We start from the raw sequence: 14,187 nt of genomic DNA, 5'->3' as shown, positions 1-14,187 counted from the left end.
GGTGGGGCAGGTGGTGCATGGGATTTCGTATACTCCTTGGTTTTCTAAGCCAATTATGTCCTTGGGGTTTCTTAGGATGGTGGATATTTTTCTGTCTGTGTAGAATGCTGTTTTGATGTTGTGTTTTTGGAGGACCTTGCTGATTCTGTCTGTGGTCCCTTTTAAGTATGGGAGGAGGGCTTTGCCATTTTCTTGTTCTCTGTCTTGGGTTTTTGTGGGTGTCTCTCTTCGGATTAAGTTGGTAATCGTGTTTCTTTGGAATCCATTGGCTGTTAGTACATTAGTGAGAGTGTGTAGTTCTGTTTTTTGGTGTTGTTCGTCAGCTAGGTGTTTTGTTCTGGAGATGAGTGTCTTGGCTACGGAGTTGATCTGTGCTGGGTGGTGGTGTGAGAGTGCGTTCAGATAGCGGTTTGTGTGTGTTTTTTTATGGTAGATAGTGTGTCCTAGGGAGCCGTTGGATTTCTTGTAGACTAAGACATCAAGGAAGGGAAGTTGATTGTTAGTTTCTGTTTCCATGGTGAATTGTATTTTGGGGTGTAGGCTATTGAGGTGTGTGAGGAAGTCATCCAGTTTTTCTTTGCCGTGTGGCCAGATTACAAAGGTGTCATCTACGTATCTGAGCCAGAGTTTGGGTTTGTGGTTGGATTTTTCTAGAGCGAGGGTTTCAAAGTGTTCCATGTAGAGGTTTGCGATGACAGGTGAAAGGGGTGATCCCATGGGTGCTCCTTCCATTTGTTTGTATCTTTGTCCATTGTAGATGAAGTATGTGTTAGATAGGCAGTGGTTGGTCAGATCTAGGATGTGTTTTGGGGGGTTGTATTTATTTAGGATAGCTGTCAAGGCTTCTTTGATTGGCACTTGGGTGAAGAGGGATACGACATCGAAGCTCACAAGTAGGTCACAGGGCTGTAAGTTTAGTTTACTTATGATCTCTATGAATTGGAATGAGTTTTGTACGTGTGAGGTGATGGAATTTGCGTAAGGCTGTAGTTGTTTGGCAAGAAATTTGGCTAGATTTTGTAGAGGTGAGCCTATGGAGCTGACTATGGGTCTGAGTGGGGTTCCTTCTTTGTGTATCTTGGGCAGACCATAGAGCTTAGGACATCTGGATGATTTTTCTCTGGGAATGATTGTTTTCTGGATCTCTTCACTGATGGGGGTGGCTTTTATTTTTGATTTTGTGGTTTTTTCCAGGTTGGTGGTGGGATCTGTCTTGAGGAGTTTGTATGTGGAGTCTCGGAGTAGGTTGGATAATTTGGTATGGTAGTCAGATGAGTTCATTACCACCGTGGCGTTGCCTTTGTCTGCTGGCAGAATGATTATGCTGGTGTCATTTTTTAGGTTAAGTAGTGCTGTCTGTTCCTCTTTGGGTAAGTTGCTTTTGGGTGGTTTGCTGGTGCAGAGGATGTTGGTAACTTTGAGTCTGATTTTGTTGTTAACATATATATATATGTTAAATGTTTGTTAAGTATTTAGAATGCACTTGCTTAAGTCCCAAACACGGGACAAATCTTATTTCCTGTTTCAGCCTAACCCAAGGCCATTCACAGGCTGTAGCCAGAGCAGCGGCAGCTCATATTTGTGTAAATTTTTTGGCTTGCTAACAAAGAATAATGGGAGACAGATATGATCATTTCAAATAAGTTTGAAATGATCATATCTGTCTCCCTTTATTCTTTGTTAGCAAGCCAAAAAATTTACACACACACAAACACACACACATACACACATACACACAGACACACAGACACACACATATATATATGATTCATATATGTATATGATTCCCCTTAATCCTAAAAAGACATTTTTTAAGTTCCGTCTTTACAAATCCCCCCCCCAAAAGAGACTAATCTAGGTCTTTAAATCTAACTCTCGCCTTCTTTTTGTGCCAATCAGATTTCCATCTTAGTGCTTTTAAGTTCTCCAATGTGTCTCCCTTTCTTCTTCCACCTCTTATTTGAATCCACAGAGAGCATCCAAATGACAGTTTTGCCAAGCTAATGTCCCTTTATAATCATTGAAGTATTGCTTTAATAGCTCAGTTTTTGATGTTTGCTGTGATATGATTGTCATAAATTCAGTCTGGTCTTTATCTTGTTCCATTTCCATCTGTGGTAGGTAGTACGTAGTAGCTAATGTTGTTATCATTTGATTGGGTGAATCCTAAAATACTGTATTTGGAGGCCTTTGATCTCTTAATGTTGCTTTCTTTGGGTATGAATGTGGTCCGCCTTTCTTCCTGCCGGTACCAGGGGCTCCGTTGGGACCAGCGGTCCTCAAACATTCACCCTTTGGGGCCTGCGTCTATGGGTTGGCATTCAGTCCATTCAGACCCACCAGCTGTAGAATTTGGACCTGGGGAAGAGAGAAACATTTCCCCGAGGCTGTCTTTAGCGATGTCCCCGGAAACACTCCGACCAAGGCTTCTCTTCTGAAGCTATCATGCTGAATCCTATTGTAAGCTGATCCAAAATGAGATATGGGGTGATTATTATTTAGGACAGAAATCATTGCCATTTAGTGTCCTTTCGGCAGTCTAGTATCACCATAAAACTGGTGAGATAGGGCCTCATATGATGGAGAGTTTGGTGTTAATAGCTTCAGGTTCATTAGTTTTTTGCCTTCAAATATCAAAGATGAAGGCTATTCTGTTGACCAGTCCCAGAGTTCAGATTTGGACTGAATCCAATGAAATGGAATCAAGACTGAATGGAGGTCCTTTTGGTCCAATAGTTAAATAAGCCTCATCTTGCCTTGATTGGAGTCATGGGTCTCCCAAAATTGCAGGCTCATACTCTGGGATGTTTTTGATCAGCTGAGCACAAGCTTCTAGCTGCCTCTTTCTAAGCCCATTGGGATAGTGGAATTTAGGAAGGGGGTCCAAGACATTCAGTTCACATGAAATAATAATGACTGGTGTGATGTAAGCTCATTTATGCATTGATTCAGTGATGGGATTCAGCCAGTTTGCACCACTTATGTAGCTAATGTAGCTAATTTTTTTTGCCAGGCTCAGAATGGACTTCCGGAAGGGGTGTTCACATATTTGAATTCCACCAGTGGATTGATTGATTAAATTTATTTGCTACCCATCTCACCGTGATCATGGCTTGAAAATTGAAGTACTGAAACATGACTTTGGTGAAAAAGAAATCCTGATAGCAGAAGTAAAAATGGGTAGTTTTGAAGGAAATATTACTTAGATTTGGGCATTGGCTTGTAAGAGTACACTTCATCTGAAAATCCCTTGAATAGAACTGTTTACCTTGATTGTTAGCTGCCTTAGGACACACTGAGAGGCTACAAATCAAATTGATAATAAATATAAGTATGTTTTTCTGCAGCACATTGTGTCACCAAATTGTATTCTCTCAACAGAAAGGACCTTGTGTTGAATATTCCTTTCACACGTGAGGCTCACACTCATGACCCATGTGGTGCACCAAAAGATGCCTGACTCACCCTTTATGAAGGACACGTTCTCATGATGTCACCTCCATCTCATCTCACTACAGTTTTAGAAACTAGTCAGTCAATTTTAGTTTTAGTTCACCAGCATGGTTGCCATATAAATTGAACAAATACATATACAAATAAAGAACATGTTTAAGGTCGGCAGCCCTTACTTGTAAGGAAATTTCCCTTTTTATGTTAACACTTTGGGACTGCTTTCAAAAGGAAGCAGCTTTGCAATGTTTTATGTACGTCAAAAGAAACCTTTCCGGATCCTACTGGTCAAAAGTTTGTTTCTTCCTCACAGTTTTATTCAAGTTTAATAAATCCAATGAAATGAAAATGTAATATATATATTACTATAAAGTTCACTCTAAAATTTAGTATTTATGGATATTTTAAAATCAAGTATTTATGAAGAATGGAGGAATGCATGTTAATTCCACTATGAGGAGGAACCCACCGGTTGTCACTTAATGGTTAATTTTTTTCTCAGTTTCATCCCTCCAGAATTTATTAAGTAGAAAGCTACTTTTTTTGTAATCTGATATGTCAGAAGAAAAAGGGAAGAACTGAATGAAGCATCTTCCTGCAGTTGTATCTCTTGCAACCATTTGAAAGGGGTCAGAGATTTCATATTTGCCTACGCGAAGTCTAGAGACAACTTGACTGATGTTCATGTCTAGCTCCATCTTACATGGATGTTGAGTCCTAACATGTTTTCTTTGGTATTTCTTCTTTTTCTGTTTAGTCTTTGCCTCAGTCTAAATGTGTGGAAAAATGCCATCCTGGATTTGTCAAGCAGGCTCGAGAAGGAGAGCCAGTTTGCTGCTACGACTGCATTCCTTGTCCAGAGGGGACCATCTCCACTCAGGAAGGTGGGTGACACCATAGGGAAACTTTGATGAAGTTGCATATTAAATACAGATGTAAGTTTGATTTTTTTAGTTCTTAATTTTAATGGTGTCCATTTTCTTCCCTAAATGGGATTTATACAAAAAATATCTTGAATGTTGAGGCAGAATGAAGGATGTTGTGGATTGCATAGAAAATCTCTCTTTTATTTGCCAGTTTGGATGTGTCCTTCCACATTTATCTTTGTTAGGAACATATGACTTCTCTGTAACTTGAGAAATGATTTTACATCTGTTGAAAGAAAAATCTTCATCAGGGTCCAGTCCAAGCTGGGAATAAACAAAATGGAAATTGCTTTAGAAAGAACGTTGAAGTCTATTGAAGAGAAGAGCCAGACAGAAGCGTGGCTCTGGGAAAGCTGACCACATGTTTTTGGAAGTGGTGGGTTTTTATACCTTCTGGGGCTTTTTATGTTGTTTCCTGTTCCTGTTTGAGGATTTGTATTTCCTTTGTCATGCACTTTGTATGTTGGCTTCAAGAAGCAAATGAAAATCAAACAGAGGATTCACCACAAAATCTTTGTGGATATTTCCTTCCCACCTTTTCTTATCTTTTCCATTTTCTTTGTTCTTAAATAGTGAGATACAAACAGTTACAACAGGAACAAAAAAAGAATATAGTCCTAGTTCTGAAAGGGGAAAAAATTACATGCTCTGTTGGGATTAAAAAGAACAGAAATGGGGGGAGGAGAACTAATAAAAGATCAATCTACTTACCATCCATTGATACCAATGTTGAATTTATTCTCTCTTTAAAATTATTTGCCAAATCTAGAGAGTATGGAAATATATCACTTCATCTTCTCATTTCTACAGTGTAAAAAGACTTTGCAGACAAAGTTTTTGTTTTATGAATTCCTTCATGAATTAATTTTCCTTAAGGTCAAGATGCTACCTACCATGCAACCAGCACACAGGGCCCTGTTTCCAGGAGATGCCCAGGGCTGTTGAAAGAGTCATATTTTAAGGGATTTTTAAAAAGGCCTCATAGTTTGGAGATACTGTGAATTTCTGTGCTCTAATGATTATTTTTGCTGAAATTCACCTTTCAAAACCGTACATGAGAAAGGACCAGGGTATCTGCAGGGCTTCCTCTCCTTGAGGATATCTGCTTGTCCCACCAGAGCAGATAATAATTGGCATTCAAAAAGGTCTGTTCCCTAAAAGATTCCCACTTTATGGGTCCTCAGATGCCTGCTTTTTCTGGTGCAGCTCCTGCCCCATTGGACCCACTCCCCCTTGAAATTCAATAGGCCCCCATTTTCTTAAACCTGTGGAGACTTGCTACTTCTCCCAACCATTTGGGATAAAGTAAGATCAGTGCAAGATAAAAATCTGGTGGATTGCCTCAGAGAAGGGAGGTTGCGGCACCATTATTTCTTCTTCTTTTTTCTTTTGTTGTTCTTGGTTTTAATAGTTATATATATTGGAGAAATTTGTTGCTGGAGTGTGAGAATATACCATCATTAAGACTTTCTTGTCTCTCGGTATCACCTAATCCAAAGGTTTTCTTGAAATTTTAAAGAATATGAAAGAAATATTACTTTGTTTTCTCAGATACTGACAAATGCACCAAGTGCCCAGATGATCAATATCCAGCCAAGAACCGAGTCCGATGTATCCCCAAAAGAATAAGCTTCCTGTCCTATGAAGAGCATCTGAGCATCATCCTCATCTCCTTTGCCCTACTCTTGTCCCTAACCACAGGCCTTGTTTTAATCATATTCATTCAAAACCTAGAAACTCCCATTGTTAAAGCCAACAACCGGGACCTCTCCTTCATCCTCCTGATCTCCCTCCTGCTTTGCTTTTTGTCCTCCTTTCTCTTCATTGGCCGACCAAGAAAAGTCACCTGTCTTCTCCGACAAACAATGTTCAGCATTGTCTTCTCAGTAGCTGTGTCTTCTGTGTTGGCCAAAACTATCATGGTGGTGATGGTCTTCCTGGCCTCAAAACCAGGGACTAGGATGAGAAGATGGTTAGGGAAGAGCTTGGCCAACTCCATCATCCTTTCTTGTTCAGTTATCCAAATTTTCATTTGTATCATGTGGCTGGGAGTTTCTCCCCCATTTCCTGACTCTGATCTTCATTCCCAGCCTGGAGAGATCATTCTTCAATGCAATGAAGGATCTCTCACCATGTTTTATGTTGTCCTTGGCTACATGGGTTTCCTTGCTGCCATTTGCTTCACTGTGGCTTTCCTGGCCAGAAATCTGCCTGGAGCTTTCAATGAAGCCAAACTGATCACCTTCAGCATGCTTTTGTTCTGCAGTGTATGGGTCTCCTTCCTCCCCGCCTACCTGAGCGCCAAAGGAAAATACATGGTGGCTGTGCAGGTCTTCTCTATCTTGGCCTCCAGTGGTGGACTGTTGGGCTGTATCTTCTTCCCCAAGTGCTACATGATCATCCTGAGACCAGATCTAAACACCAAGGAACATCTAGTGATAAAAGTAGGGAACTGATAATGAAATTGTTTCTTGGGTTCTTAAAATTTAATTATTGATTGCATTTGTTTTTGGTTTATATGTTTAGTTTGCCTGTTTGACTATTAAGGTTATTTAAAATCCAAGGAAATAAAGAAGTTAGATTAATAAAATTCATTTATTAATTATCAAATAATAAAATAATAAAATAAATTAATAATTAATGCATTTTTAAACTGTTGCTAGCCCTCCTTTTCCTCAGCATGCAGGTTAACCAATATTCGGATTAAGCAACCCTTTAAGAAAAAACACATAGGAACATTATCCTGAGCTTTGGACTGCTTTAAGCTTGGTAGGTATCTTAAAACTTAGTTAGGAGGTTATCAACTTCATCTCCTTCATGATTCTTTCTGAATTGGTATGTCAATTACTCCAAGGTCTGTGTCAATATTCTGGTTGATGATCCCAACAAAGGAAACACCTATGAGAAATTCCAATCTCTTAATGTAAATCTTTATTGACTACATCGTTTTGGCACGTATGAAAGCAGAAGAAGAACCCCACCCAAGCCCTACATAGTGAAAGCATAGTATTCTCTCTCCTCCCTCTGGATCAGGGGGCCAATTGAATGCAGCAGAATTGTTTTGAGAAAGTATCTCTGGGTTTGGCCAGACACCTGGTAAATGTTCTGAATAATAATAATGATGATGATAATCATCATCATCATCATCATCATCATCATCATCATCATCATCATCATCATCATCATCATCCCCTTCATGGATTACTGCCTTGTCATGGCGAAGGGGCTTGCATAATTCAATGAAGCTATGAGCTATGCTGTGCAGGGTGGTGGCAATCATTTTCGCGCCAATTGCAGATTTGTTCAGCCACGTGTAGAGCTTGTGGAAGGAACAGTCCACATCGCAGTGGTTTGCAGAGCTCGCCAGAGAGACTGGCCACCCAAACACCAGTCGGAAGAACTGACTAGGAGAGGTACTGGGGCCCAGGGTCCAGTTATTGTGGGGTTCTTCAGAAACCGTAGAAGCATATGCTGCACCGTGGCTCAACGCCCCTTCAAACCCAAACGTAAGCTCATGGTAGAGCTACAAGGAGTTCCATGTAAGATAGAATTGGACTCTGGCTCTGCAGTCTCAATCATTTCTCAAGACACTTTTAACTTCGTGTGTAGGTGCAGTAACAATTGGGCCAAACTAAGACCCTCAGATATAATACTAAAAGATTTTCAAAATGCTCACGTTAAAGTTAAGGGAGAAGCCACCTTGTTGGTCAAGTTTAAAGGGTTTTGGGGGCACCTGGATGTAATAGTAGTAGGGGGCCAGAGAATGAGTCTCATTGGACGCGATTGGTTTGATGCCTTAGGTATTCAGATTACTGGCATAAACTGGACACAAACTGCAGACCTCACGTCAGTGTGCGAGGAATGCATGGATGTTTTTTATTCAACCATAGGGACATACACAGGCCTGCCTATTTCATTTAAGCTAGATCCCAACGTAGTTCCAATCAGGGTTAAGCTTCGTAGGGTCCCCTTTGCCTTAAAACATAAAATTGATTCTGAAATTGATAAGCTTGTAGATCAGGGCGTGCTACAGCCTGTGGATGGTGGGGAGTGGGAAACTCCATGACTATTTATATGGCAGGGATTTCATGGTCTACACTGACCACAATCCTCTGTTGGGACTGTTTACAATGGACAAACAAACCCCCCACATACTATCTCCAAGAATGTTGAGATGGTCTATTTTCCTATCTGCATACAATTTTAAATTAATCCACAAACAGGGCAAGGAACTGGGCCATGCTGATGGCCTCAGCAGACTACCACTGTCACTAATGGATCCAGATCCAGCTGCTGCTGCTAGAATATTGTCCATACAGGACATTCCTGAGTTTCCCCTTCATGCAGGGGACATTGCTGCTGAAACTGCCACAGATAAAATACTTAGCAGAGTGTTGTCATGGGTATACATGGGCTGGTTGGAAAAAAAGTCCAGGCTCAGAATTTCAGAGCTATTTTGTCATGAGGCATGAGTTATCTGCCCATAATGGGTGCGTTTTATGGGGAAACAGAGTCATAATTCCCACTTCCCTAAGAGACAGGGTTTTACAATCATTACATGAAGGCCATCCAGACATTGTCAGAATGAAAGCTTTAGCTAGAAGCTACCTCTGGTGGCCTGGCCTTGATAAGGACATCAAGGCTCAACTCCATGGTTGTTATACATGCCAGCAAGCTAGGCCTGAAATGCCACAGGCTCCAGTTCACAGGTGGGAGGAAATGCACACTCCCTGGTCTAGGGTTCACATAGACTATGCTGGGCCCTTTCAGGGACAACTCTTCCTTATAGTAGTGGATAGCCATTCAAAATGGCTGGAAGTAATTCCAGTTCCTAACATGACTACTGCTAGTACCATCCAGGTGCTGAGAAAACTCTTTGCCACACATGGGTTGCCTGATGTCTTAGTTTCAGACAATGGGGCCCAATTGACTGCTGTTGAATTTCAGTCCTTCCTTAGAGCTAATCTCATCAGACATGCAACGTCTGCGCCTTTTCATCCATCTTCTAATGGTCAAGCTAAATGCATGGTGAGGACAATGAAGGGGGCACTCAAGCACATTGTCACAGGTGACTGGCATCACAGAATTGGCAGTTTTTTTTTACTCTGCCAGTATTCTACGCCCTGCACTACCACAGGCAAAAGTCCTGCAAAACTACATTGGGGGAGGCATTTGATCACTAAACTGGACAGGTTGTATCCAGATAGAGTGGCAACAGAAGCCTCTCAACCAAAACCCCTGAGGTGACTGCACATGGGCAATTGGATTTGGGCCAGGAACTATGGGCATGGGAATCTGTGGGGTCCTGGTCAAATTACCAAGGCATCCGGACCCCTGTCTTATGAAGTGGGGTTGGAGAGAGGGCGAGTTGTGAGATGACACATTGATCAGCTCAGGAAACGGTTTCCAGAATGGACACTAAGTGAGGACTGCATCATAAGTCCCTCCCAAGATCCTCACACTTGTGGCCAAGCCAGCCCTCACATGGACTACCAGGACTTTTCCTTCTTAACTGAGATGGAGCCAGAGGGAGAACTGGGGAGCTCTGGAGTGCAACATCATCATCATCATCATCATCATCATCATCATCATCATCATCATCATCATTATTATTATTATTATTATTATTATTATTATTATTATTATTATTATTATTATTAGACTGGAATCTAATAAGGCATCTGCCGAGCTGTGAGCTGAGGAGGCAGGTGGGGACCCCAGTGCTGCCTGGAACCTCTCATATTGAGAGCATGGTTGCTGGGTCAATCATCAGTAAGTGAGTTTAAACATTTTTGGGATAAATATATGTCCATCATCTGATTTTTTAAAAAATGAAATAAAATAATAAATAAATATGAAAACAAAAAAACTCAAAGGCCAGACTGGATGGAGCACTAGGTCTTTTTCTGCCAACAATTTCCATCTGTTTCTATCTTTTTATCCCATATTCATGGGGTTGCTCTTGAAAACCACCTGGAATTTAAAAATGGTCCAGAATGCAAAGGCGCACACAATTTTCTGTTTCCTTGAGTTCTTCTGTAAAGGTAAAGGTAAAGGTTCCCCCGCACATGCGTGCTAGTCGTTTCCGACTCTAGGGGCCGGTGCTCATCTCCGTTTCAAAGCCGAAGAGCCACTGCTTGTCCGAGGACGTCTCCGTGGTCATGTGGCTGGCATGACTAGACGCCAAAGGCGCACGGAACGCTGTTACGTTCCCACTGGAGCGGTCCCTATTTTTCTACTTGCATTTTTACGTGCTTTCAAAGTTCTAGGTTGGCAGAAGCTGGGACGAGTAACAGGTGCTCACTCTGTTATGCGGCACTCGGGAATTGACCCACCAAATTGCCAACCTTCTGATCGACAAGCTCAGCGTCTTAACCCACACCACTACTATGCAAGGTCCATAGAATCCCAGTTCCTTCCCAAGTGCAATAAAGATCAACATTCAAACCATATATGAGACAGAACCAGGGTATCTGCAGGGCTTCCTCTCCTTGAGGATATCTGCATCTCCCACCAAAGCAGATATAATCAGCATGGAAAAAAGGAATTTTCCCTAAAAATTCCCACTTCATGGATCCTCAGCAGCTGCTGCAACTCCTGCCCCATTGGACCTGTTCCCCCTTGAAATTGAATAGGCCCTCATCCTCTTAAACTTTTGGAGACTTGCTACTTCTCCCAACCATTTGGGATAATGTAAGGTGAGTGCAAGATAAGAATCTCATGGATTAGAGAAGGGAAGAAGAAGAAGAAGAAGAAGAAGAAGAAGAAGAAGAAGAAGAAGAAGAAGAAGAAGAAGAAGAAGAAGAAGAAGAAGAAGAAGAAGAAGAAGAAGAAGAAGTAGTTGGGACCTTGGAGGTCATCTAGTCCAACCCCCTGCTCAGGCAGGAAACCCTATACCATTTCAGGCAAATGGCTGTCCAGACTCTTCTTAAAAACTTCCAGTGTTGGAGCATTCACCACTTCTGGAGGCAGGTTGTTCCACTGGTTAATTGTTCTAACTGTCAGGAAGTTTCTCCTTAGTTCTAGGTTGCTTCTCTCCTTGACTAGTTTTCATCCATTGCTTCTTGTCCTGCATTCAGGTGCTTTAGAGAATAGCTTGACTCCCTCTTCTTTGTGGTAGCCCCTGAGATATTGGAATAATGCTATCATGTCACCCCTCACTCTTCTCTTCGTTAAACTACACATACCCAATTCCAGCAACTGTTCCCTATATGCTTTGGCCTCCAGTCCCCCAATCATCTTTGTTGCTCTTCTCTGTACCCTTTCTACAGTCTCGACATCTTTTTTTACATCGTGGTGACCAAAACTGGATGCAGTATTCCATGTGTGGCCTTACCAAAGCATTGTAAAGTGGTATTAGTACTTCACATGATCTTGATTCTATCCCTCTGTTAATTCACCCAGCTGGCCAGTAACAGGCTGGAGAGTGCCAGATAGCGGCAGCTGCCCTGTGACAAGCGGTAGGTGGGGTGGGCATTCCCGATATCTACGGGGAAAGAAGCAGCAAGGTGGCTCCGTGCCCAGCCCAGTCCAGTCCAGCACCAGCACATCAAGTAAGGCAGCAGCCCCACATCCATCTCTGAGGGCAGTGGAAGGCACGAGAAGCCTCAATCCAGGCACAGCCCCTCCCCACCTCAGAAGAGCTGTGGGGTTCAGGAGCCTCTCCCCATGCCCCCCCACACATTGTGAGACACTCTTCTGTTTTATTATTTCTTTCTTTGTCATATTTTGGAGATTCCATCCTGCTTTTGTGAGACGGCAGCATTTGGGAGGAGGTGTAGCTAGGCCCTTCCCCCATAAGCCATCAGCTGAACAAGACATCCTCCTGCCCACTGCCCCACCCACCAGAGACCCCCCTAGATCTCCCCCAACCCTGCCTGGCCCCCACAGGCATCCATCTCCAGGAGCAATATCGAGCTGGCCACACCCACTCTGCCCACACCCACTCACTCTGCCATGACCACAGTAGCCACGTCCACCCAGCGGGCCACACCAACCCAGCACCTGCTGATACATAAGTGCATTTTGGGTTGCAGTTTGGGCACTCTGTCTCTAAAAGGTTCACCACCACTGGTATAGCCCCTTTGCCCATTGGCCCATCCCCCGAGTTGCCTTCATGAGGACTTGAAACCCATTCTTCTTGTCAGGACGGGGAGATTCTTGTCCCCTCTCTGCAGCACAACCAGCTGCAAAAAATCAGGCCAAGTTTAGGGAGTTGGAGGCCACCTGGCTGGGCTTCCAAGAACAGATCCAGGAACAGCAATGGTTTGTGAAGAGAAGCAATGGCTTCTCTCCTCTTGTCAATGTTGCTGTTCTGGATAGCCATTGACCCTGAATCCAAAGCAGATCCTTTAAAAGTTTCAAATTCTCTGTGAAAACATAATGTATTTGGCATCACGTAGATGGTTTGTGGTAAATCTAGGTGAGTTCACACAACACCCTTAACGTCTGGGTAAGTTTACACAACATCTTTAACTTTTAGTTTAAGGAAAGAGAACTGCTATGTTGGCCTAATATACCATGCCAAAATCTATATAATTCAGATGCTGGCTAAGCATGATGATCTGCTACATACATTTGCACAGGAGAAGGTTCCTAACTATTGGAATGTATGAAATGAGACAAACATGTTTTAAGATCTCAGTCCATATTCTCAGGGGCTTTATGGCCAATCAAAGATGAGTCCCCCACTCCTTCGAGGTGTGTTTGGAGATGCAAGGGAGAAAGAAGCCACTTTTAATCTGGTTCCCTCTTAAGGCCAACATCTTTGCCCCTCCCTGTGGTCAGTGCCAGCCTGAGATGTGTCCAGCTTGCTAAAACTAATGCCTGAAAAAACCTGGATGACCTAAACATGAGCTGTGAACTTCACCTGTTATTTCAGTTGATGAGTCCACACTGCTCATGAATGAGGGCTTCTACTGAATCTAGGTTAAAGAGAATACACGCTTCCATGATGGTCAGTGGAGTATGATTCACTCAGCTCAACAACCTGCTGGGACACTCACACAACACACTTGCAGGGGTTTAGTAACTGAGTCCTGCAAAGGGGGCTGAGGGTGTGACACCAATGCTGGGTGTGCTGAGGTTGGCCAATAGCAAACAGGATTGCAAACTCCCTGGACTCTTCTAATCTATCAGGAATTGACCAAGATAAAGCAGAACACAGGGACTCTGAACAATAAGCACTTGGAGGTCTTCTGGGGAGGACAAACAAAGCCTCAGAGATGGGAATGTCAAAGCAGTCATACCACGCCAAGTGCATCTACATAATCAGAGGAACTGCCACAACGTCCCACCTAAACCAGGGTTTTCAAACTGCTGGCCCACATGGCAGATGCATCATAATGAAACGGTGTGCACCCCAGTGCTGGCAATAGAAAGAAAGTCATGATACATCGTGACATGTCACATGATGTTGAGAGTTTGACACCCCTGTGCTAAACCAGCACTGGGATGGTTGTGAAAAGAAATCAGGTCACATCTTGTATTTGAGCTTTCCGGCCCAGGCTGAGAATTTTAATTGGGGTTTTTATTTTTTAGGGATTTGATTTAATCTTTTTTAATTGTTTTTAACTTTTGTATTGATCTTTGTTTTAAATACCCTGTAAACCGCCCTGAGTCCTTCGGGAAAGGGCAGTATATAAATCCAATAAAATAAATAAAATAAATAAATTATACTGGGCACTGCCACCATCTCAGCTGGAGACCTAACAGCACAATTGTTTTATTTAAGCCAAGAAATGTAAAAATTTAATGGCTCTCATTGTATCAGTATGGAAAGACAACACAGAAGGGGTCAAGGAAATGAAAA

Source organism: Vipera ursinii (genome assembly GCF_947247035.1).
Source record: "Vipera ursinii genome assembly, chromosome: 2".
Classification (NCBI taxonomy): Eukaryota; Metazoa; Chordata; class Lepidosauria; order Squamata; family Viperidae; genus Vipera; species Vipera ursinii.
This window is presented reverse-complemented; position numbering follows the sequence as displayed.